Below are 24462 nucleotides of genomic sequence, written 5' to 3' on the forward strand. Positions count from 1 at the left end.
CACCGCACGTTGGGACCGCGCCCGGTGCCGGGGGCTCCGCCGCGACCGATCCTTGCCCGAGTCCTAAATTATCGAGACAGAGACACGATATTGCGGCTGGCACGTGAAAAAGGTGAGCTAACTTTCCAAAATATGTCCGTCTCCTTATTTCCGGATTTTACACAAGCTGTGCAGGCTGCGAGGCGTGAATTCCTACCGGCTAAAAATATCTTCCAGAAGGTGGGGACTAAGTATGCCATGCTGTACCCGGCAAAGTTGCGGATCCACCATAACGGGAAACCAATGGTCTTCACGGAGGCAACAGCAGCGCTCAAATATGCGAGGCAGGCGGAGCGGTCGACACGGGAGCGGCGAGATGAGCAAGAGACTCCTCCGATGGGCCAGCTAAGTGACATTGAGTAGCATAGCACAACATTGTGGGTACTTCTCAGTCCTGTGATGTAATGGGACGCCGGACACCGTGCCTGTTAAGTATACGACCTGTGGCTGCCTCTGGGGGACCTGTGGCCTGCAGGGGACAGGGGTCGCAGTAAGGAGCTGCGGTGAACAGTTGGACTCGGCACGGAGAACATTTCTGGTACTTGGCGGGGAACTGTACGGGGAGTGGTGCAGGGCATCCCCAGCTGTAAGTAGACGGACTGCGTGAGTGGAAGGCAGAATTGTTCGGCCACCCTGTCGCTTTCAGACGGGGGAGTTAGCCGGTGACCCCACGCCCTGGAAGGGATGATTCCCGAGATACTATTGCAGGAAAGTTATTGTGTGGTGGGATGGCGGGGGGGTAGTGGGTCTCAACCTGATTGGGGGGTTGGAGTGGGTGGGGGGGTGGTTCTGGTTGTTGTTGGTTGGTTTTATTACACTGCACTATTTCACTACACAACTGGTTGGCGATGCGGCCCTGCCACAGATGGAATTTCTGTTGTTATTGCCTGGGGGCGTGGTGCGCGGGGGGTCTCCCTGTGGGTCCTGGGTGGGGGACCGCCGATGGCCACGCCGCTGCATAGGACACACACATATGTACATCCCTGACCGCGCTGCGCTGCCTTACATGGAATATTCGTGGTCTCAATGATCACCGCAAGATACGCTTGACCCATGCACATTTGTCACGGCACCAGATTGACATATGTTTCCTACAGGAAACACATCTGACGCAGGGCGCCGGGGAAAGGCTTAGACATGCCCGTTGGGGCGAAATACACTCCTCCGGCTGCTCCAGTTACTCCCGGGGAGTGGCTATTTTAATCCGCAGGGGCCTGCCCTGGAAAACATTTAAGGTGCATGCCGACTCTGAGGGGCGCTACATAATACTGCTGGGGCAGTTATTCCACATGCAGATCACACTAGTCAACACGTATGGCCCCAACTCGGATGACCCTGGTTTTTTCCGGCACGTCTGGCACCTGGCACAGTCACTGGGCGGGGGGGCATGCATGTGGGGAGGAGATTTTAATGCGGTGCTTTCGCTGGAGCTTGACAGGGAGGGGGCTGCTCGCACACATCACCCGCAAGCGTCAGGTCTTATCCGTGGCCTCATGGCGGACTATAATTTACTGGACTCGTGGCGCATATTGCACCCCGCGGTAAGGGAAGGCACCTGCTTCACCCCACACAGAGGAGCCTGGTCCCGATTGGATTTCTGGCTCTTAACCTCACAGGTGCATGCATGGGTGTCTGAAGTTACCCACAGGGCGCGCACCCTCTCTGATCACTCCCCGGTTGAGCTTGCTCTGAACGTCCCAAAACCATACATTACGCCCTTCACTTGGCGATTGCCGGCGCAGGCCCTGTCAGATCAGGTGTTTCGGGAAGACATACACCAACACAGAATCGACTATTTTGAGCTAAATACAGGTTCTGTTACGTCGCTGGGCACCCTGTGGGACGCGTTCAAGGTGGTGATCAGAGGTCACTGCATTGCGGGACAGGCCAAAGTGCTGAAGGCTATCAGGGGTACGCTAAGTCAGTTGGAAGACCGCTTGCATGCCCTGGAGGTGCGATACTGTTCGGACCCCTCGACAGCAGCTTTGGCGGAGACACGCACCGCACTCACTGAATATCAGACGGAGGCGGATAGGGAGCTTAAATTTTTGACTAAACATGCGGTGGCCCGCAGATATGGGGAGGGGGACCGCCCGGGCAGAACGCTCGCCCTCCTGCTGCGATCACAAAGGCCTTCCCCCTTCATCTCCTCAGTGGTAACACCGGGAGGTGATAACGTATACTCGCCTCCGGAAATCCTAGATACCTTTCGGACTTTTTACAGGGAACTATACAGTACCCGGGCAACGCCTCCGCGGGCGGAGTTGTCTGACTATTTGGATACGATACAGCTCATATGGTTCAATGCGCACCAAAAAGGATACTTCGATCGTCCCTTCGCGGCAGAGGATGTTAGGGAAGCAATAGGGTCCTTAGCGGCCGGTAAAGCGCCAGGGCCGGATGGCCTCCCAGTACAGTTTTACAAGGAGTACGCGGATCTCCTGGCCCCCCGACTGTTGGCAGTGTATGCTGAGGCAGTTGAGACGGGTATACTCCCAGAATCGATGAGAGAGGCTGTCATCATTACCCTTTTAAAACCAGACAAAGAGGCCCAGCATTGCGACTCCTATAGGCCACTATCTTTAATAAATACTGACGCGAAGATCTTAGCAAAAATGCTCGCAACACGGCTACAGCCGGTGTTGCCACTTATGATACGCCCGGATCAGTCGGGCTTTGTACCGGGCCACTCAACGTCCCACAACCTTCGCACCCTCTTTGGGGTACTGCACTATCTAGCCCCACACGTTAAGGCCGCGGCGGTGCTGCTTGACGCCACTAAAGCGTTCGACTCCCTGGAGTGGGGGTTCCTGTTTCCTTTGCTGCAGCGAATGGGTGTTAGTGAGGCATTTATCCGATACATCAGGCTGCTTTATACTAACATCACTGCCAGGGTGAGAGTGAACGGGCTTATCTCTGCGCCCTTTGCCATTGGAAGAGGTACGAGGCAGGGCTGCCCCCTATCATCCCTGCTATTTGCAATCGCTACGGAACCTTTGGCCGCCCGCATCAGGCAGCATCATGCAGCCAGGGGCATCGGTTTCTCGTCGAGGGCGCTGACCGTATCTCTGTATGCGGATGATATTACGCTATATGTGATGGATCCGCAGGAAAATCTTTCCCCTCTGACAAGTGAACTGATGGAATATGGTCGGCTATCGGGAGTGACCATAAACTGGGAGAAGTCTGTCATTCTGCCTCTGACGTCCGGGACGCCCCGCTTTACTCCGGACTGCCCGCTGAAGTGGGCAACAGGACCGGTGCGTTACCTGGGGATCTGGATCAGCACGGACATGCAGCAGATATGGGCGGAAAATTATGGGAAGGTGCTGGGTTGGGTAGAGGATAGGGTCAGCCGCTGGAAACATTTGCCCCTTTCGCTGGCGGGCAGAATTGCTGTGGCCAAAATGGTGATCTTGCCTAAACTCCTATATTTATTTGTAAATATCCCGCTGCCCCTGCCTGCCCGTTTTTTGCGGCAAGTGCGCTCGCAGATGGTAGAACTAGCCTGGGGGGGTAAACAGCCGAGGGTGGCGTGGGAGACCCTCACTCTCCCACAGCGACAGGGAGGCCTGGCGGCACCGGATTTCTCCCTATATGCCTACTGTGCACAGGCACAGTTCCTGCACTATTGGGCGCACCCTACACCATTTCAGCCGCATGTGGCGATAGAGACGGACAGGGTGGCCCCGCTGCCGCTCTCTGTGGCACTATACACGCCGCACAAGCGGAGATGCATGGAAATCGACCCGATACATGCGCTCAGGTGGGCCTGGGATGGGCTGAGACGGAGGGCCGGGCTGGGCCTTCTCTACACCAGGTCGGTGCCTCTACGCGGGAACCCGATGTGGCCACCGCTGCAACATATGCAAACCGGGGAGCGGGTGGCGGCGCTGGGTCTTCACACTGGGGGAGATTAGTTCCCGGGAGACACCTTCCTCACGCCGGAGCAGATGTGTGGCGCGGGGGCTCCGACGATACTTGACACACTTCTTTACTGCCAGCTCCGCCACACATGCCAAAAGCGGTTTCCTACATTTCCGGCGCCGCCACCAAATCTACTTGCACTAGAGAATGTGCTGTGCTAACTGTGGAGTCAGGGCGCAAACTCGTATCCCGATTGTATGTGCGTATGCAAAATAGCCACCCCGTGGTTCTTCCGGCGGCGCGTGGCAGCTGGGCCGCGGAACTGGGTGCCGACATTTCTGATGTGCACTAGGACCTGTGTTGTAAGCTCCTTGAGATCTTATCCCCCAAATACAGGCTCCGCCTGATCCATTTAAAATACATACATATGACGTATCGCACCCCTAGCCGGCTACACCGCATGGGCCTGAGAGAAACAGATAATTGTTGGCGCTGTCATGCGCGCGGAGCTACTTTCTTGCATATGGCGTGGGACTGTCCCGCTTTGGCGTCCTTCTGGGCCGGGGTGCTGGAGAAAATATGTTCAATCACTGGCCTACTGATTCCATGCACGCCGCAGGCTGCACTATTGGGAATTTTACACATGGTCGAACCCAAACACCGTAAGTTGCCAGCGATGCTACTATTGCTGGCCAAACGCCAAGTTGCAATGTATTGGGGTGTGGCTCAGTCGCCAAGCATTAGGGAATGGGTTAAAAGCGCTGTCTATTGCCAGACACAGCTCGCCTTATACTGGGAGCTCTTGCCGATGAGATCACGACCGAAGGATATATGGGAGCCCTTCACACTCTGGTTGGCGCAAACTACGCTTCAAGCACTGTAATTCGAGGCTCTTCACTAGGACTGGCTGGAGAAGGATGTTCTTGAGGTTGACTGTGAGGCACGCTGGCAGAGAACGGAGAGGTGGATCATGTGCGGGAGGGGGAGGAGAGTGGGCGGATGGGTCATGCGCGTTTTGCTCCGCAATATTGAGATGGTCTCTCTCAATCCTGTCATTGGCGTTGTGCTGGTGGGTGGTTGGGTCGTCATAACTTGTCATATGTACACAGCAGTGAGTGGTTTTGTGTTAATTTTGTTGCTAAAAAATGCAAATAAAAAGAATTAAAAAAAAAAAAAAGTGTTGAGGGTGATTTAATGTTCCCTGGTCTTTCAGAAGGGCTCCATAGGGTAGGATGACCCAGCGGCAAGGAGCAGCTAGGATGGTTTACGTGTGCTTTATCGACCATGAAGAAAGTATGCACCGCAGGGCCTGGCTCACACGAAAGTGGGCAAAGATCACACACACCATAGGGCCGAGGTTTGCACCGATGCTAAAGGCCTTGGGGTCCCAGTTCACTTCTGAAACAGCTTTGGCGTCAGATGCTGAAAGGATGTTCGTTGTTATTTATTCGATCGTTAAACGATTAGTTACTTGCGGTGTTATCCGCAGGTGTAGAGTGTGAGGCTCCTGTTGTCTTTCCATCGTGTCTGTTTGATGCGGGATGGTTGTTATTTGGGCACAGCCGTGTGGTGGGTCTTTCTTCGTCAGATTGGGGTTAGCCTGACTTTAATCTCCCTGTTTGTCACACATGGTTTTAATGCGGGGGGTGTCAACAAGCCCTGTGCTGTAAGGCAAATGGACAGCATGTAGTTTTCTGGTTGATTTGTTAGACATGTTATTAGTATTAAACACACCAGGTACTTGAGGTAGTGACATTTGTACTCAAATAATAGGTACTCCAGGACACATGTCCTCCAATACACACATCTCCAGACAGGACTGTCCCTCCCTGCCCCCCCCCCCCTTTTGGAGCAAAGGGGACTAAATACTGGTTGGGTTGGCAGGCTTTGACAGACGTTGGTGGCAAAATCGCACATGATCCTGCTCATATGTTGATTCAGTAGAGTTTGGGGCAGCTTACAGGCCGCATCTTCTCTCTGTGGGGTTGAAGTGTGGTCGGGTCAAGTGACAGAGGAGAGCCATTATCGCTTGGTATATCTGGGCATGAAGGGATGCCAGGCAAGATTCTAGCGAAGGCAGGTAGTGGCACTTATCGTGTATTTGATTTTGTCTCACTGGCAGGCCGCCATGCAAGGGGACCATGTACCTAGGTCACACACATCAGGCAGTGCCAGGTTAACAGGGACGATTTGTACTAGAATAAACAGGAGTGGTTCCCACCACGGTTGGTTAGATGGGATGCTGTCATATCTTCCTTTTCACTGGATCCCCTTAATCCAACACTCCTAATGTAAGCTGGGGATGCCTGTTGATGCTGTTAGACCTGCTATTAGTTATTAAAATCACCAGGTACTATGAATTATTCAGTTGTACTCAATTCATAGGTACTTACATGACGCATTTGGTTCAATACATACCCCTTGGACAGGACTGCCCCATCTCGATCAAGGGGAAGTAAACATTATAGGGGTTAGCAAACTTTTGCAGACATTGGTGGTTAGCTCGCACACATGGGTGTTCTGGGAGTTTTGGGGCAGGTTAGCATGCATCAGCTTGTCACTTCCCTGTCAGAGCCAGCAGACCCCTAAGGTTACAGCGCGCTCATTTACACGTCATGTTGGAGGTAGGTCCAGGATGAAAGGTTGTGCTGAGTGAGGCTCAAATCCAAAGTGATTGTGGTACCTTTCCCAGGGGCACATCTGGTTGGGCAGTATGTAATTTTAAAGTACAACCAGGGATCCCCTACCTTTATGTCGTATCCTGCTTATTCTTTGTTTCCGCTGAGTTTGGGGGCAGGTTATCTGGCCCAAACTGGTGGGTTTGATGTTTGGTCTGTTCATTCGACCGAGTACAGCCAATTTTGCTGGGTATATCTGGGCAGGTAGGAAGGCCAGGCAAAAATTTAGCAAAAGCGCAAAGGCAGGTAGGGTAGTTATGGGGTATGTGATGTATTTTTCACTGGCAGGCCGCCTGGCAGGGAGACATTGTACCTAGGTCACTTACGTCAGGCAGAGATGCCTAGTGGAAGCATGTGGGGGACTGCACAGAACAGGAAAATGCACAGGTTAGAAGCCGGCAAATTATGGCTGCGCTACTGCAGATGGCAAAGTAAACCTTACTGATTCACAGGCGAGATATGCTGGTGGTGGTGGTCCAACCTTTTTTTCCAGGACTACTCCCTGTCTAGTTTAGCGGTGCTAGTTGTCCATCATCAGCACCTGCAGCAGTTCACAGGGGTAGCAGGAAAGCTTCTTTTATTTTGCCTGGGATGGGAGCTGTCAATTCTGAAGACTAAATATTGCGTGCGCGACAACCGTGTTTAGAAAGTTGTACCATTATTTGAAAGAGTTATTGGGTGCTCCTGGGGTGACGTATCGGTCCATGTACGTCGTACTAAACAATGAAAAAGTAGCACATTCAAACTTGAGTGTGTCCCAAACCAACAGACCGTAACAATATGTTACATTACAGCAGCTTCCATCAAGAATCCTTGAAAAACCACTTACCATACTCACAAATACTTCGTGTGAAGCGTATTGTTTCATCACCACAACTAGCCAAAGAAAGAATACAAGAAATGACAGAGCGTTTCGAACAAAGAGGATACCCCAGTAACATCATCGAACATGCCATTTTACGTTCAAGAGAAAACGTGAAACCAGCTGTTACAAAAATCAATTCAAAGTACCGACAAAAGGAACGTAGTAATATCAAAATACTCCACAGTCAGCAACAACTTCAAAAAGATAATCAAAAGAAATTGGCCAATCTTAAAACAAGAGGAAGATTTCAATCAAATTTTTAACGAACTTCCCATTTTTGCCTTCACAAGAAACAAGAACTTGGGTGAACTCTTAAACAGTAAAGTTGATGAAACTAAAACAACATATAAAGGCACCTTACCATGTCACAACTGCAGCAATTGCAACAACATAATTCGAGGACCACTTACCATGCACCCACGGAAAGGTCACAGAATCAAATTACAAGTCACAGCGACTTGTGACACCATGAATTTGATATACTTAATTAAATGCCCGTGTGGTATGGTGTACATTGGCAAAACTGAACGAAAAATAAAGATCCGACTAAACGAGCACAAATCCAACATACGTACACACAATATTAAATCCAGCATAGCAGTCCACTTTGCATAGAACTCTCATAACATCAGTCAATTGAAATACCAAGTCTTGGAAAAAATCATGAAAAAAGAAGGTAGAGACAACAATAAATTTCTACTTCAAAGAGAAAACTACTGGATCAAAAAATTAGACTCTTTAAAGCCACATGGCCTCAACGATCGTATTGAATATTTATGTTATCTGTAAAAGAATATTTTCTTGTTACTTAATTTACATTTCTAATGATTGCGTTTCAATGTTTTTACATTCTTACAACATCACTGTTATAGCTATATACACTAGTTCAATATGGCTGCCAAGTTCACTTTCACATTCCATACCTATCATAAATAATATACCAGTCCAATATGGCCGCGAAGGTTGCTCAAGTATGAGCAGTATATGCATACCAGATTTTTATAAGTTTACATTTTTTACGAGATTAGGTAAAAATCAATATAAGTATCATAAGTTCGACATATCTGTCCACTACGGTCGATATACCGGTTTATTTTAGTTTGAACATATCCGTTACACATATTCTTTAACAGTCTAACATGGCCGCCAAGCCCGCTCGTTTGTAACAGTTTACTTGTACCCCTTTCAGTTTTTACACCTCCCGCGCACTAAATTCAGCATGTTATGTAATGGTCACTTAATCGCGCACTTCACACTGCCGAATTCAACAACTTGACGAACGGATGAACGAAGCCCCGGTCGCTCAATGTAAGTGATCTTTAAAACTTTACTTTGTTCAACTAACACTATTGGAACCACACCATCTTAACGACGTTTAATACATCTTACGGCAGTTTAGACTGCATATAGCCATTACTAAACCAATGAAGAACATCACTTTGTGAAATCGTTAACAATACTATATTTCACACATATCCCTACACATTCCACTAATAAGCAGCACACTCGAGGCACACTCGCCCCCCTTACATTGTAGCCTTGCTCACGTTTTAATACATTTTCAAACAAACACCATACGAAGATAGTATCACTTGAATGCCTAATCATTTAAGTTTCTAAAGCCTCCTCATTTTGATTGTGTTTTCAGGTTTGTCCCTGATGAAGGGTTCTACGAAACCCGAAATGCATTGGACAATGAACAAACATTGATGATATGAGTAATGTTAACCTTGTGATTATTATGAATTCAAATTCAGAAAAACTTTATTGAATCTTCATCAAGCAATGATTAAAATTGCCGGATTTATGAACTAATCAAATGCTTCGCGTTTTTTCTGGTGTGCCCAGGGGGACACACTCAAGTTTGAATGTGCTACTTTTTCATGGGAGCTGTCAATGTCATAAAGCCTTGCGGCCAGAATCTGATTATGCCAAGACGTACCAGTGATGGTGCAACGGGCACTAAGCTGTAGAACCAGCTAAGTCTCAACGTAATCCTGGTATACCGTCAGTTATAAACATAAGGCTGTTGGCGATACGTGAACAGGCACTTTCTGTCAGCTGTGCGGGTGTGTGCTATTCACAAGAGAGTGCGGGTTGCCTTGTTAGTGCTGAGATGGAGGGGATGGAGCACTTATACGGACATCTACCAGAGCACATTTTGCAGTCATAGTTAGGTTACATTGATTTTATGGCTGGCATGTTACCAGTTGCTTCAGTAAGCTAAGTTGCTTTGGGAGTTGTCAGCGAATTGCCGATCTGCAACGTTAGGGGTTAGCCGGTTGGCAGGCCGTTTAGATGTGTGCTCCAACTCCGGCATGTCCAGGTATGGGTTATGGTGCCTAAAGTCGGCCCTGTGATGCAAGTTCACAGGCAGGTGGAGTGCCAGAATGGAAAGGGGCTTGGATTCGACCGCTGGTCACAGGTTCAGATCCTGGTCGGTCCACCTAGCAGTTCAATTTTGAGGTCGTCGAAACAAGTACCATTGAGTCGAGTAACAAGAACAGGTGCAATTTCTCCCACCCTATCGCCTTGGCTGGCAGCTATGCAGGTTGTGGAAGTTGTCTTCCAACTATGGCGATATGGTCCATGTGTCTGGGGGAAACGCCTGGGTTAAACTCAATTGGGCTACAAAGTATTAGAAGAACACTTGGCATTCCCAGTATTAAAAAAAGAGGGGTATTTATACTTTGGTTTCCCTCTGGTTCACTCTGTCCTAGTAGGGTGGCCTACACCGCACTTGTTGGTAATTCTCTTGGGAGGGAATGACCTGACCACACTAGGGAGGAGAACACTGCTCCAAGATATGAGGGACACCTTGTGTCATTTGAGCAATACACTGGGGTAATGAGAACTCTGGTGGTCAGAAATCACACCACGGGCTGTTTGGAGAGGAGCGCGCTCTGGGGACGCCATTATGGTATCGCGTAGGAAAGTCAACAGCGCCATGCGTAGTTTCACAGAGCAAAGAGGTTTTGGCTTTGTCAGACATGGTTTTCTTCATGCCAAGTCCACGGGATGCCTGGAGGGGGATGGGGTGCACCTCTCAGGACTGGGCATGGACTTATTTTTACTAGACCTAGGGGAGGCCTTGGTAGCAGTGGGGTGTAAATAGGAAGGTATGCCTTGGTGGGGGGCCCTGGTAGTGACGGTGGCCACTCCCAGAGCTGTGGAGGAGTTACAGGGCGATCCAGAGTCTGTAAGATACCAAGGGGTACTTCATGCAGCAGCACAGCATGGTGCTAAGCCAAGGATACCCAGGGATGTCTTAGCGTTGTCCCCTGGAAGAACTACGGCGCCCTGTTAGTCCTACGGGCGGTTGTGGGTCTGAGCAACCGGGGGCTGCCGGGAACGCTCCGCCCACCTCTTTGGGGGGGGGGGTGTGAGTAAGGGAGTGGACGGGTGGTCCACAGATTTGGTAAGCACCAATTGGTGACGGCCACGGTGTAATTTGGCTCATCAGACGGGCAGGCGGCATAGGGGTTGGCCTGCCCTGGGATCGCCCGTAAGATAACCCACCATGTTGGAATATTGGTTATGCTAATAAACCTGCAGCAATTTTCTCCAATAACAAGGTGTCGTGTGGTTTATTGATGTATTGTGCTGCATGATAAGTGACTACAGTTGCCGATATTGGCACTATGCCAAGGCTGCCCGGGGGGCCGCGCAGCGGCCCCTCAATAGGGCGGCTGCCTTAGTGCCACAGGAAGGCACTGGAGTCGGCCTCCTAGTTTCCCTGGGCCGGGTCCAGGGAAGAATTCCGGCCAACCCCACTTCCGGGGAGGGGAGAGACAGGGGTACATATACTGTCCCCAGCCCGACGAGCAGCCTCTTGGGTTCCGTCGTTTCGCCTTGCCCACCCCACCGCGTACCCTGCGGACGGCCAATGTAGAGGAGTTGGGGGGGGGGGGTATAATTTCTAACCTATTGTTTTGTGTTGGAGGAGTTACAGGGCGATCCAGAGTCTGCAAGATACCAAGGGGTACTTCATGCAGCAGCACAGCATGGTGCTAAGCCAAGGATACCCAGGGATGTCTTAGCGTCGTCCCTTGGAAGAACTACGGCGCCCCGTTAGTCCTACGGGCGGTTGTGGGTCTGAGCAACCGGGGGCTGCCAGGAACGCTCCGCCCACCTCTTTGGGGGGGGCGTGAGTAAGGGAGTGGACGGGTGGGCCACGGATTTGGTAAGCACCAATTGGCGACGGCCACGGTGTAATTTGGCTCATCAGACGGGCAGGCGGCATAGGGGTTGGCCTGCCCTGGGATCGCCCGTAAGATAACCCACCATGTTGGCATATTGGTTATGCTAATAAACCTGCAGCAATTTTCACCACTAACAAGGTGTCGTGTGGTTTATTGATGTATTGTGCTGCATGATAAGTGACTACAGTTGCCGATATTGGCACTATGCACGCGGCAAGCTCTGATCCCACAGGCGTGCTGTGGGACCATCGAGGAGCGGAAGTGAAAATGGTCTGAAGTGTTGGATTTGGATAGAGAGAGCTGTTACAATCCGAAAGAAGTCCAGAGGCCAGGGCTTTAAGTGGGCCGGGTCCTGCTGGTGCAGCACAGCAACAGCACTTCTAAAAAGCAGATGCTGAGACGGTGTCCCTATCGGGCTCTCCATATTTGCCTTCATACTCAAGGTGGAAAAAGTATCTTAACTCTGCAGCAGTGCCACCCTTCACTGCCTTTGATGTAACGTCAAAGAGGCCCATCATCATTTTAGAACTGAAGCATTTTCAATATTATTCACAAAGAAGCCATAGTTGTTGCTTATTTATCTTATGCAACTAACAACCATTGACAAACCCAATAGTCCTGGCTTGTTGTAGGTGTAATGTTACTTGTTGAATTAAATAGCTGGGTGCAATGACAGAAGCAGCATAATACCAGTCGGGCAGCACACTATGCTAAGCACAGAGTTTTAGCTTACGTGCTTTTAAGCCATGCCCTTATTACATCAGCCACACCCCTTTGAGAGGCCCCACCCTCCGTTTTTTCATCCCACTTAAATCCCTGCCACAGGTAGCCATATTATAGGTTATGACAAGATGGTTTATTAATCTTAGTTACAGGATAATCAAGATGGTAAGTAAGAACATACGTTCAGCCCCACCAGAAGCAGCATCCTAACTGCTCAGCCCACACGCTCCAACTGTCTGTCTCTCCACCACACCAGGCACTCCAGCATTCCACTACCTCATCAAGCATTCCAACATTCCACCCACATCACATTCATACTGGCTGAGCAGCAGAGAACAGGGAACTAAGGGAAAGGATGCAAAGTAACAATACAAGTCACAACACATACCCTGGATCAGGGTTGGATTGGGATTAAAAATCGACCCGGGCACGCAAAAAAAAAGTGGCCCACATTTGCATATTGCTTGCCCGCAGAACACTGCTTCGGCAAAATTTTATATAAAAAAAAGGGGGGGGGGGGGTAAAAAAATGCACGGATTAGTTTACACTGGTGAAACACACCTGAAAACAAGTGAGGCCACTTCTGCTCAGGCCCCCTACCCCCGCTCAATATGCATACATTAATGGGCCCGCCCATCCAGAGAAAGAGAGTGACACCTCTGCCCCTTGGTTAAAGGGAGGTAATGGACACCCATCTACCTCCAGAAAGGCCACTCAGGCACACACTGGGCCACTGGCGGCATCGCACAACACAGAAACCACCAAAATCAGACCCCGTGCTGCTAAAAAAAGCAGCCCACAGCTGGAATTCGGATACCGGCCCATCGGGCATTGCCTGAGTGCCCGCGGTACCAATCCGACGCTGCCCTGGATACACTCAAAGTGAGCGAGTGTGTATAGTGCCAGGAAGGACAGAGAAGAGCAGTGCGTGAGCAGAGACAGCAGAGGTATTTCACTGCATCACCACAAACACAACACAAACAACTCATGCACCCAGTTACCGGGTGCAAGGGTCTGACCAGAGGCGCAACTAGAGCCAAATTTCGGGGGGGTCTAAGAAAAAATTTCGGGGGGGGGGCTGAATCTTTAAGCAATAGGCAGAGTGGAGCTGCAGGGGCTCTTAGAAGGGGTGAAAGAACAGCAAGGCCTCATTAACATGCAAATGGTCTTTTAAAGACCTGTGAAGTGCTCGGGTGGGGCTGTGTGTGTGCCCGGGAAGCTGTCTCATCCCGGGCTGCCACACACGACGGGGGGGGGGCTGAAGCCCTTTGAGTCCAATGGGTGTTGCGCGCCTGGGTCTGGCCATCATGTTTATGGGCTGGAGAGAGTGAGAAAGAGAGAGGGAGAAACAGAGAGAGAATACAGAGGCTAAGATAGAGATTGGGGCATCATAGGGAGTGAGAGTGAAAGAAAGAGAGAACAGGAGAGAACAGAAAGATAAATGGAGACATGGATGAGGGAGAGAGCAGAGAGAAAATGTGCTACTACAAAGGATCAGAGGAGAGAGTGAGAGAAAAAGAGAGACAGGAGAAACAGAGAGCTAGAAGGAGAGAGAGAGAGGCAGGAAAGGAGAAGCCAAATGGAGAGATAAAGGTGAGAGAATATTCACATGTTAATATTTTTGCAGACTCAGCTTGTGTGTTGGCTCTTAAAGCCTACCAGACCCCGGCCTCGGCCCTTTTCGTGAATTCACTCGCTTGCCAAACTGGCTAGCAAGAGTACATTGAGCATAACATGCTGAACACTGAAGTGTATGGTACGTGTGGTACGGGTGAGGCCACATTAGAGAGAGCAGGAAGTGCTGTGACCATAAAGAAACATCAACTGCAAACTAAACAGATATTTACTCAATGAATATTAATAATTAGCACCACTGATAAAAAGTTGTCTGGCTGCGTGCTGCTTGCAAGCAGGCTTGGGGGTTGGCTCAGCTCATGTGTTTTTAGGTAGTTTGTAGCAAAAACAATGTAGCAACATTCTCACCTGCCACGCATTCACTGACGTCACGACTTGGCTCAGTGATGAGTTAACCAGTAGATGGGCCGCATACGGCACTAGCGGATGGCAGACAGTGTTGTTAGCTGTGGCACCCCCGCGTTGGTGGCCGCGCGCCCTAATGCTGTGAGGACCTGCCGCAACAGGACCGGTGCTGCACTAAGAGCAATGTGAATGACGTGACTGGAGTAAGTGATCGAGTCCTACACCGCGGCCGCTGCCAGGAGCCCATGCGGGAGGGAAATCGTCCCTATGGGCTGGCCCTTTCCACTGATGGCGGTGCTTGCTACGGAGTACTAGTAAGTGTCTGTGTCACTAGTACGTCTCCAATTCTTCTCTAATTATTTTTAATGAATTTGTCATAATGAGCAAAGTAAAGTTGCAGTAGCTGAACCTGAGGCCTCAGAATCCGTAGCTTCACTGTGGCAGTCTGACCGTGATGGGCTGAGTGTACTAAAGCTGAGGCTGTTACGCGTTGGCTGTGGGGCTGGGGCAGCGGCACGGCACCAGCATCAAAAATCGTTTGCACTAATGACAAGCCACTTCTCATTTATAAGACACATTTGATGCCCTCAAATATCCTACTTTGCAGGGGGTTCTTCATCATCAGGCATAATTGTAATCCAAGGCACTGTTGTGACATATTCTGCGGTGCGCTGACGTGGCTGTCAAGCACCCTAGCTTTGTGGTCTTTGGTGCCTGTGTAGGTGGTCGTGCTCCTGGGCTGGGCAGTGGGCACAAGATGTTTTTTCCAAAATTAAAGGCATGTATCTGAACACCGTCCGTCCAAGCCTAACAGCAGACCTTCCTCAGACTGCATCCCTGTGATCCCCCAGCATAGCCCCAGATTAATGATTACAGCTATTGCCTGGCTCAGCCCGTCCCGGCCATCATGTTTGGTCAGCATCGGTGAGTACAGTGTCCAGGTGTGAGGTAGAGGCAGAGTTAATTTTAAACTGCATATAAACTAACAGCACACACATTTTAAATTGAAAGACAAGTGCAATTTAAATAATCAGTAGGAAATATTTTTTTTACATTACGAACCCTTGACCTTTTCCATTACGTTATGTTGTTTTCATCACATCCACCGTACTACATAGAATAATTAGAAGAAGTTTAACATTATATTTTGTTTCCTATTTTGTTTTACATCTGGAATATTATGTCATTCAGAATGTTGTGTAGTGTTACATGAGCTACAGTCAAGTGCCGGCTGGCTGGCTGCAGAGCTGCACTGTTCTTAGTGGCGTTTCTCTGTACTTTCAGTTAATGTTTTTAATAACACTAATGTGCACTCTGGTAATGTTGCGAGCGTGGAAGATGAGACTTCCTACTAGTAACAAGTGGTCCGTTTGGGGACCGGGCTCTCTAAGAGTCCTGTTGGTTAGTGCCCTTCCATTTCTGGTGCTTTGCAGCAGTTTTAAGATCTTCTTAGAGTTTCTTGTTGCTCAGATGGGTATAATTTCTGATATTTATATGTTTCCCTCGTCTTCATTGCTTGATTTTGCTTGTGAGAAAGTGTAACTCATAGTCGTTGAAATGTCACTCATAATGACACTGAAATTATGAAAATGTCATTCATAGCAATCTGAAACCTTGGCAGCTATGTTTACCGGTTGCAATAAACATAATCTATTACAAATTGCACATGGAAATAATTGGAAGAAGCCACATTTATCAGATCAAATTCTGCATGTTTTCCATTTAATTCTAAGCATTCTTACCTTATAAATTTCGCCACGTTTCTGCTGACAAAATTTGTCCGGGAAAACTCGTGGGGTGCAATTATTATTGTACTACCCAGAATGCTGAGAATTTAAAAATATGGTAAGAATTGAGGCACAAGTGATTTACTTAGAATCACACAACTTTTAATCAAGTGTTGAAACCGAGCATGGAGCCATGTTCTAAAAGTTCACAATTTAGCTAGACCACATCTCCTGTTGGTAGTGGTCCATTTTCTTTTCTTTAGCTGCTGGAGGCCATAGGGATAAAAAATGATCCTTAGAAACAGGGTTAACACAACCACCATTGCACTTTTCTGTATCGGGTAGTGATTGCAAAGGCATCAATGGTGCTCAAAGTGTTCGAAATAACCTCAAACCTGGCTAGATAACATCCGCTTAGCAGAGCGGGTGAAATGTGGTAGGTAATGTTCTTCATCTGGGTGTAGTCTCGGAGAAATAGGTGATTGGTCGGTAGGAGGTGACAAATGAAGATGTGCAAAACTGAGAAACTGACATTCTTAACTCTTTGCTGACGCTATGGTACATGCTGAAATCATCAAAAGCTATAACTTTCTGAATAGGCTGTTTTGCCCTGTTTTAAAGACCAGGGCCTGCTTTATGGAAAGGGAGCAGTGCTCTGATATAAGCCAGGGGCGTAACCCAGGTTCTGCAGCAGGGAGTCTCCACCCTTCAGGGGGTACCTCCATTCAGCTTAAAGCCTAATCAGGGGGGTCTCAGGCGCCCCTCACAACACATTCTGCAGGGGCCACCATTATTTTCTATTTAACAAGATGTTCTGGAGGCAGACTAGGCCAATGCCCCATAATATAATCAATATATACTTGCTTAAGGAAAACCACAAACTAGCACCTGCCATGGGGGCAGCACATTCATGAAAAACAAAGTGGCTGTTTGAAATTGCTACTCCATCTTTGTTTCTGCAGGCGGCACTGGCATGTACTTTAACAGGGGATGCAGATCCCCCTGTAGCAGAGAGGGAGGAGTGGGGGAGGGTTTGAAGTGAGTGACTGTACCCGCCTGCATGGGTGAAGTCTGAGGGGCCGCCTTTCCCCTTACAGTGGTCACCCTCAGGGGTAGAGGGTGGAAGAGGTGCACTGATGTTTGCTTCTACCCATGCTAATGAGGGAATGTGCCCTTAGAATCGTGCTGGGGCTTTAACTCTCAGCAGTACCTTCTGTAATACCAAAGTGTCCCGATGGTGCAGAAAGCAAGTGCACATGCCAGCTGTGTCCTTGGAGCACTTATGTAATACAGACCCAGGAAAAAGCATACACCAGCAAAGGTGCCAGGCAGCAGCCTGATGCAGACGTCTGCAGGACTGATGTGAAGTAAAAGAAAAACATTGGCTTGTTGATAAGCGCAGTTTAAGATGAAATCAATATGATACAAAAGCTATTGCCTATGTAATTTACATTTTCATGTTGCTACGATATCATGGCGGGCATTTAAGCGGGTTTTGGAATAGCATCACAATTTGTAGTCGGGTGTGGTAGGGGAGCAATGTCTCTCTCATGCTAAGTTCCTGCTACTTATACTCAACTTGCCTCACTGTAGCCTTTCACTTTTTATTGGTGTTCAGGTTAACACAACTGATTCTGCTTGGTAATTAGCAGCATCTCTAAACTTAGAAAGGTCCGTGTCACTTACTGCCAGGTGAGTCAGCCTAAAGTTTCTTATGAGTTGAATTCTTGCGCATGGTCCGATGATCCAGAAGAGAGATGGCTGAGTTGATGAACCTGGCTGGCCTTGGAGCGACCTTCTGTTGTGGTGCCATTCAAGTAACCATACACTAAGTGTTAATACCGTAACACTGTTTCTGTTGCCTTTGGGCAATTTGTTTCTCTAAGAACCTCTGAAATTTCCTGAATCAGTTCTTCTTTTGGCAGGATGAGTAATACTCTGTGTCCTTACTGTTCCCCTCTATTAGGAGAGACAAGAGAGAAAATATGTGTTCCAAATCACTGGTTTACTGATGTCCTTCAGATACAAGTCAGAACAGCTAACCTAAGGGGCATTCATTAGCACTAAATCTAGCCAAAGTCATCTCAGGTCTCTGTACCTCTCACTGGGCGACGAGCTCTAGCTGATGCACCTGCTCCCAATGAGGGGTGCAGAGACATGAGAAGACTTTGGGCAGCATTTCCAGATCCCCCAAAAGAAAGTGTTGCTCTCTACTGAAGAAGGACAACTATTCTGAAACATGCGTATAGAGATACACAGTACTGGCTGCACCAACAAGGGTGACAAACTAAAGACTGTCACTGAAGTAAGCGCTATCATGAGCTGCATTTACCATAATGCATCGGGGCTAACTGAGGCCCGGGATGTGAGTCAGTGTGCTTCCAACCTCTTTTTGTTTGAAACTATTAGCACCAGCAAAACACTCAATACATTTGCAGGGCTTTAGGGAGATGGTGAAATGAAAGGTCAACCCATGAAGAGATACATCTGCAGGGCTTTCAGTACCTGGAGATTGGGAGAAATTCTGCTGAACACTGCTTCTATCTTCTTAAAAAATGAAATACCTTAATATATCAGCCCAAAAAGTATGCTTATGGTGATCTGTGTTGTCCAGGTCAAAGGCACATCTATAAAGGTAAAAATTAACTCTAGAACAAAAACTACAACGTAAGGTTTGTTAGCTCCTTCCTGGCTTGCTCATGTAAAATATGTAAGCATTTGCCCATGTAAGCCTGGGTCACTGTCCCCTAGAACACAAGGGCAGAAACTATTGGGGTCATTTACATTTTTCCATTTCTGCATGCGGCCATAATGGCTTTTGCACAGAATGTGATGCATTAATTAATATATAGGTACACAGTACAAATAAAGATATGAGAAATAACAAATATACACAAGGAGACACACAAAAATGATTGAGTACAAGACTTTTTTTTAGGGGAGACCAAGACATGAGGGAGGGACTGAATGAGGACTGGATATGAGTATGGTTTGGGAACATAGCAAACTGATGGCACATGCATCCAGCAGCTCAACATGATTGGCGAGTAGGACATAAAACCAGAAGAACTCCATTTTATCTTTATGAACACTGTAGTGAATTGTATTATCCGTCAAGTGCTTCCTTGTTGGAGTCGGCCACCTCCTATAAGAAGGTTTGTATCTGGTTATGTTGTTTGGTGGTTATGAATGAACATCTTCCTGGTCTTACTCTCCTGCAAATGAGTTTACATCAAAAGTTTCAGTCGTTTGGAAAGTTGCTGTATCTTTTTTCTTTGCTTTGGCCAGACACAATTCCACCTTGAGAGCTAGATTCTAAGATACATTTGCTATTGTGTTAAGTATAGAACCGAAATCAACTTGTAAAGCCTCTTGTTACCCCGGTGGCTCTGGTGAACTCTATGTAAAACCGCACATACATAAAGGTGGACATCCAACAGGCCCTCCTGCTGGAATCATTAAGCCAACATTTATGAACCCATTCGAAAGAGCAGCGCACCAGGAGTCAGGTAAGTCTACTCTGCCAGAGATGTGTGGCTCTGGAAGAAGATGCATTTATCGGATTGACAGCTTGATGCGAAGAGGCACAGTGAAGGAAAGATATCCTCCTCTGTCCCAAATGTTTATGATTTGAATGTTTAAGTTCGGCATGATCAGCTGTTCAATGGAAATTCAGATCTGCTATCTTGATAACAATGAATACACCAGATATGTAAATTGGCAGCGTGGTTACTGCCTACGTGACTGTGCGGTGGTTGGCGTTAATGTCTGAAGGATTATGGATGGCAGTGGTGCCCCAAGGAAATTATGGGACCAATGGCTTTTGTTTTGATCCCGTGACTTCAGGGCTATTTCTACACTGGAGTTTTTCACCAACATTACCGCTGTTTCCAAATCTCTCTGTACCGCCAGTGGGTTTTATGTGACCAAGCTGCAAGTAACAGCGCATGTGCCCGTCTCTGTGGGGGAACTCTTCTTCCTAGGCCACTCTCAACCTTTTCTGTGCAGCCCCCGGAGTCATGACTTTAGCGTCAAGTGGAACGGACCCAAACACAAAGACGTGAGGGTCCCCAGGTGTCACTTTTGCCTGAATAAGTGGGCGCTGCTACTCTTGTTTACCATCTTGGCCTGTTTTCTCTCCTCACTGTGTCATACATACTTCTGAGGAGCAATGGCAGTGAATCCAGTTCTGGTAGCTGAGTTTACCAGAAGCTGACCAGCCCCAAACTAATGTGATGGTGCAATATGTATCAACTGAAAAGATTTGTGGTCATATTACATATATGACACACTGACGCGCTCCGCCCTTAACTAGGTGCACTGGGAAAGACTGGCACAGTGTGCCCCATTACAGTGAAAGTGCTGTTCACAGTGCGGGCACAAACACACGGCTGGACTGTAAAATTGCTCATTACTGAAAGGCAGATTAGCTCTTCGAAGCCACGGGTCCCCCTTTCACTATAGGCGGAGACCCGACCTAATGTTTAAAGGTGGAAGGGATACCTAGAGGCAGGTGCAGGTGCAGTGGGCACCCGCTTGCAGGTGATGCCTAGTGGATCCATGGCACCCCATATTCCCCTCTCAAGGGGTACCCTCGATGGACACACAGCAGAACACCTTTTTGTGGCACACAGTCAGGGTTTCTGCTGATGGCATCCTTGCCTCTGGGCCCAGTCTGTAATATGGGGCAGACGCAAAGGCTAAGTGTTTCCTTACTTTCAGGGGGGCCATGACCGCATTTAAATGGGGGGGATGCCCACTTGTGATCACACCAGTGCACATTTTGTACAGGCACGATTCATCTTACAGAAGAAGCCTAGCAAGTCCAGCGACCATTGCGGTAATACTAAAGTGCCCCGGGGGTACAAAAAGTGGGCCCACACACCTGTTGGCACCCTGACGCACTATGTATAATATTTTTCTGATCTGTAATACAGCTACAAATAATTGTGGCAACCATGATAAAAAGTTGAACCTAAACTAGCTTATTGCTGTCAACAGCAAGAAAGAGAACAGCCAAACGACAGGGTCGGCTCCTACACTAAGGCAGAGGCTCTCAGTGCAGGAAAAATGAAATGATGATAACGTCGCTATTATCATTTTATTTTTTGTAGGTTCGGGGCTGGGTTAGGGCGGGGCTGGTGGCAAGAAGGGAGGAGTGGTTTGCACACTCCAAGTGCGCATGACAGTTTAGCTGGCCGTCTTGGACTGGACAAACAGTAATGAGCACTTTGCATGTTCCCCACAAGGCTGTATGCAGAGCCTGGTGGGGAACATGCCCAGGTTCCCTGTCCCCATCTGAGCACTGAACCACGGTGCTCCGACCAATCAGAATGTTGAACTGCAGCGTTGTGATTGGCTTAGCGGAGCCTGTGTGCTTCCTGCTTCCTGGACTCGCCATAGAAGCGGAGAGACAACATTGGAGGGACGGCGGCACGACTGTGAGGTTAAGTGTGTTGTTTTTTTGTATTTTTGTCCCCACGCCCTCCCCTCGCCTCACCACCCCCGTTCCCTGCCAGCCGCTACTGTCAAACGCCATGAAAGATAACAAATGGTAGGAAGTACTGTGAAGAGGCATGATAGAAAATTACATTTTGGTTTCATGGTATTTCAAAGGGTAGTGTTTGGAAGAAAGATCCCCTCCTCCGGCAGAGCTGTAGTGTCTTGACCTTGCTATGGAAGAGGTCTGGTTCCCGAGAATATGCTACAGTGATCCATCCAACAAGTGGCAGTCAGCTATAAGGTGCAAACTAACTGCTGGAGAAGGGTATTTGCACAGCCCTAACAGTACAAATAACAGTGAGGATTGCGGTATATTAAACATAGGGAAAATAAGTCGAAAGGCACTTCACGAATGAGTAAGATCACATTAAACCATGTATGACATCAGTTAAAGATGCTGCCCTGCAATTTTGAAGGCCCTGTTCTAGGTTAACGAGGTCCAACCATTGCAAGCATTGTAGACAAGAGAAGAGACCTGGAGGCAATGCTAAACTGCACAACAAATCCATACCTTTAAACCACCTCCTTCTTCTTGAAAGTTTATAAACGTTCGTGGGATCAGTGGTCACCAGATGTATCCTGACGTTTCACCAGTCCTGTGTCTTGCTCCAGACTCGTTCCACTTCACATGCAGGGTCCTCTTCAGAAGTGCTACCGAAGGTGCCACCTTGCTGCAACACAGACACAGGAGTCAGATGGGTAGCCACAGTTACAGAAGCCATTAAAAATGAGGCACAGACAGCAACAGCCAAAACCGGGCAACAGTAAACAGGAGTTTGTTTTAATAACCAAAATCCCCGACAGGTGCAAGCCATCGGTAAAAAAAAACTTTATGGAAAAATCAAGTGAATATGTGCTTATATTTATGGTTTAACTCTTTCTTATTATAGAAACAGCCAAAGTATCACAGTGCAGTTTGTAAAGCAGCAGAGCATGGGCTATGCAGAGCCCTAGCCTATGGCATGGCTTTGAACAAATGAACCCTAAAACTAAATAAAAACAAGAGAAAACAACCCTCTCCACTCCCCTTGTCCCCCCCCCTACCCCGTCCACTGTGAGTTGAAGATTGTGTTAGGAGTGTAGCGAGGTGCTTATATTTAGAGTGGGGTGGTGACTAAATCACAGGATTGTGGAGAAAGTGGTAAACCCTCCTCGGATTCTCCATTACGCAGAATTATCCCTGCCACGCTAGCCCTATCTCTGAGATAATTCTGCTGGTAGAAAGTTCATCAGCAAAGAATCGGTCCGCAGAGGATTTACCACTCGCGCCACAATTAGAAGGATGCACAGTTACCATCGGTCAACTTTAAGTTCTTCCTCAGGGCCACTGGAATCATACGGCAGGGGAGGGCCAAATTATGCAGCAGGGTTGAACAAATTATGCGGCAAGGAAAGGCAAATTATGTGGCATAATGCGGCACATTTAGTGATAGTATTATTTCACTATTTTGTCATTTTTACACCTGGCAATAGTGTCTGGGAATACAGTTCACCTTATTAGTAATAATTTAACACCCAAATACAGCAATAAGCAACTGAAAGATGACCAGTCAAACTTTGCGAAAAGCATTCTATGCGCAGGAACCAGAATCGCCATACTTTTTGTCACTTTTGATCCGTTTGGGCTAGAAACACATTTTGTTTGTTCTTAAAATCAGCAGGTTATGCAGCAGGTATTGGATTATGTGGCAAATACATAATAATGCGAAAATCGCCACAGCCGCAGAATCACATAATTCCATTGGCCCTGTTTATAGTCTAAAGTACTGACTGCTGAGACCCATCACCAGGCTGACACAACACGAACTGCCAGATTTCCTACACACTCTTCCTGCATGAAAAGGCTTTACGTGGGCAAGATCAAAGTACATTCATTTTCGGCTGGTGGTACAACTTAAAATATATTCAGTCTCCAAAACACAACATCTTAAGAGGCACACCTGTTTCTGTCCCTGAAAACGTAAATTGCAATCGGGGATGTTATTAAAGCGAGCAGTACCACGTTGTCCAGCTGCTTAAGCCATTCAATAATTGTTTTCTAAACAAACGTCGCCTCTTACAAGTGCACTGATGTGGTGGCGTGCTTGAGTGAATTAACGGTGGCATTACTACTAATTACTGTGCACGGCACACGCTTTTCTTATCCCAGCTTTTGTTGTGTCTGCGCTGAGCCCAGCACCAGATGCACAGACTTCACTGTGATACTGAAAGAAAGGAAGCAGCATGTCTGTGCACACCAGGCTACTAAGATTGTTGTTGTAACTGTGGCTTTTACACTAATTGTGTGCAGACATATTCTACATACAAGTCCTGTGTGCAGGCATTCAAAATCATGAAAAACACGGCAGTCGCTTTTTAATTGGTTTACACACATCTACGATTTAAATGTTTTTTGTTGCTTGTGTCAGACAAAATCTAAACACAAGTGACAAAACAAATGCGTACATTAGAACAAAAATAACAAGCATTTGCAATACAATCGGTCTCGCCTTTGGTACCTTATATGTATTTAGCTTTGCAGCACATTCGCCTGGGTGCTGAAACATCTACTGTTTTTTAACATGGAGGGAAAGTAAACACCAAACTGCGTGACACGCCAGGTATGGGAACACATGGAGAGAAATATTGTTTTTCAGCGGGAAATAGTATAATCCAAAGCTCTGTTTTTAATATAAAATCAGTGCCTTCGGTGGTCATATCACTGAGAAAACAAGATTTGAAAAAAATATTAGTGTCTACGGGTGCTCGTGGAAGACAATTTCTATGGACTGGAATCTAGAGAATGCTAAAGTAATTTTGGTATTTTACTGACCTCTGCTGGTCATTTTCTATCAAGAAAATTAAATGGAGGCAGTTGCCGGAAAAATTTAAAAAAAGAA

General features: G+C 47.7%; 1 protein-coding gene across 1 annotated transcript in view; it reads right to left on the minus strand.

Moving 5' to 3' along the window:
* The window catches only part of MAPRE2 (microtubule associated protein RP/EB family member 2), a 672904-nt gene that overhangs the window by 351227 nt on the left and 297215 nt on the right, over positions 1-24462 (minus strand). The window contains exon 4 of the mRNA XM_085605669.1: positions 22095-22254. The gene's annotated coding sequence lies outside the window, so the exon portion shown is untranslated. The remainder of the gene's footprint in view (positions 1-22094; positions 22255-24462) is intronic.

This window comes from Triturus cristatus, chromosome 5_1, assembly GCF_964204655.1.
Source record: "Triturus cristatus chromosome 5_1, aTriCri1.1, whole genome shotgun sequence".
Lineage (NCBI taxonomy): Eukaryota > Metazoa > Chordata > Amphibia > Caudata > Salamandridae > Triturus > Triturus cristatus.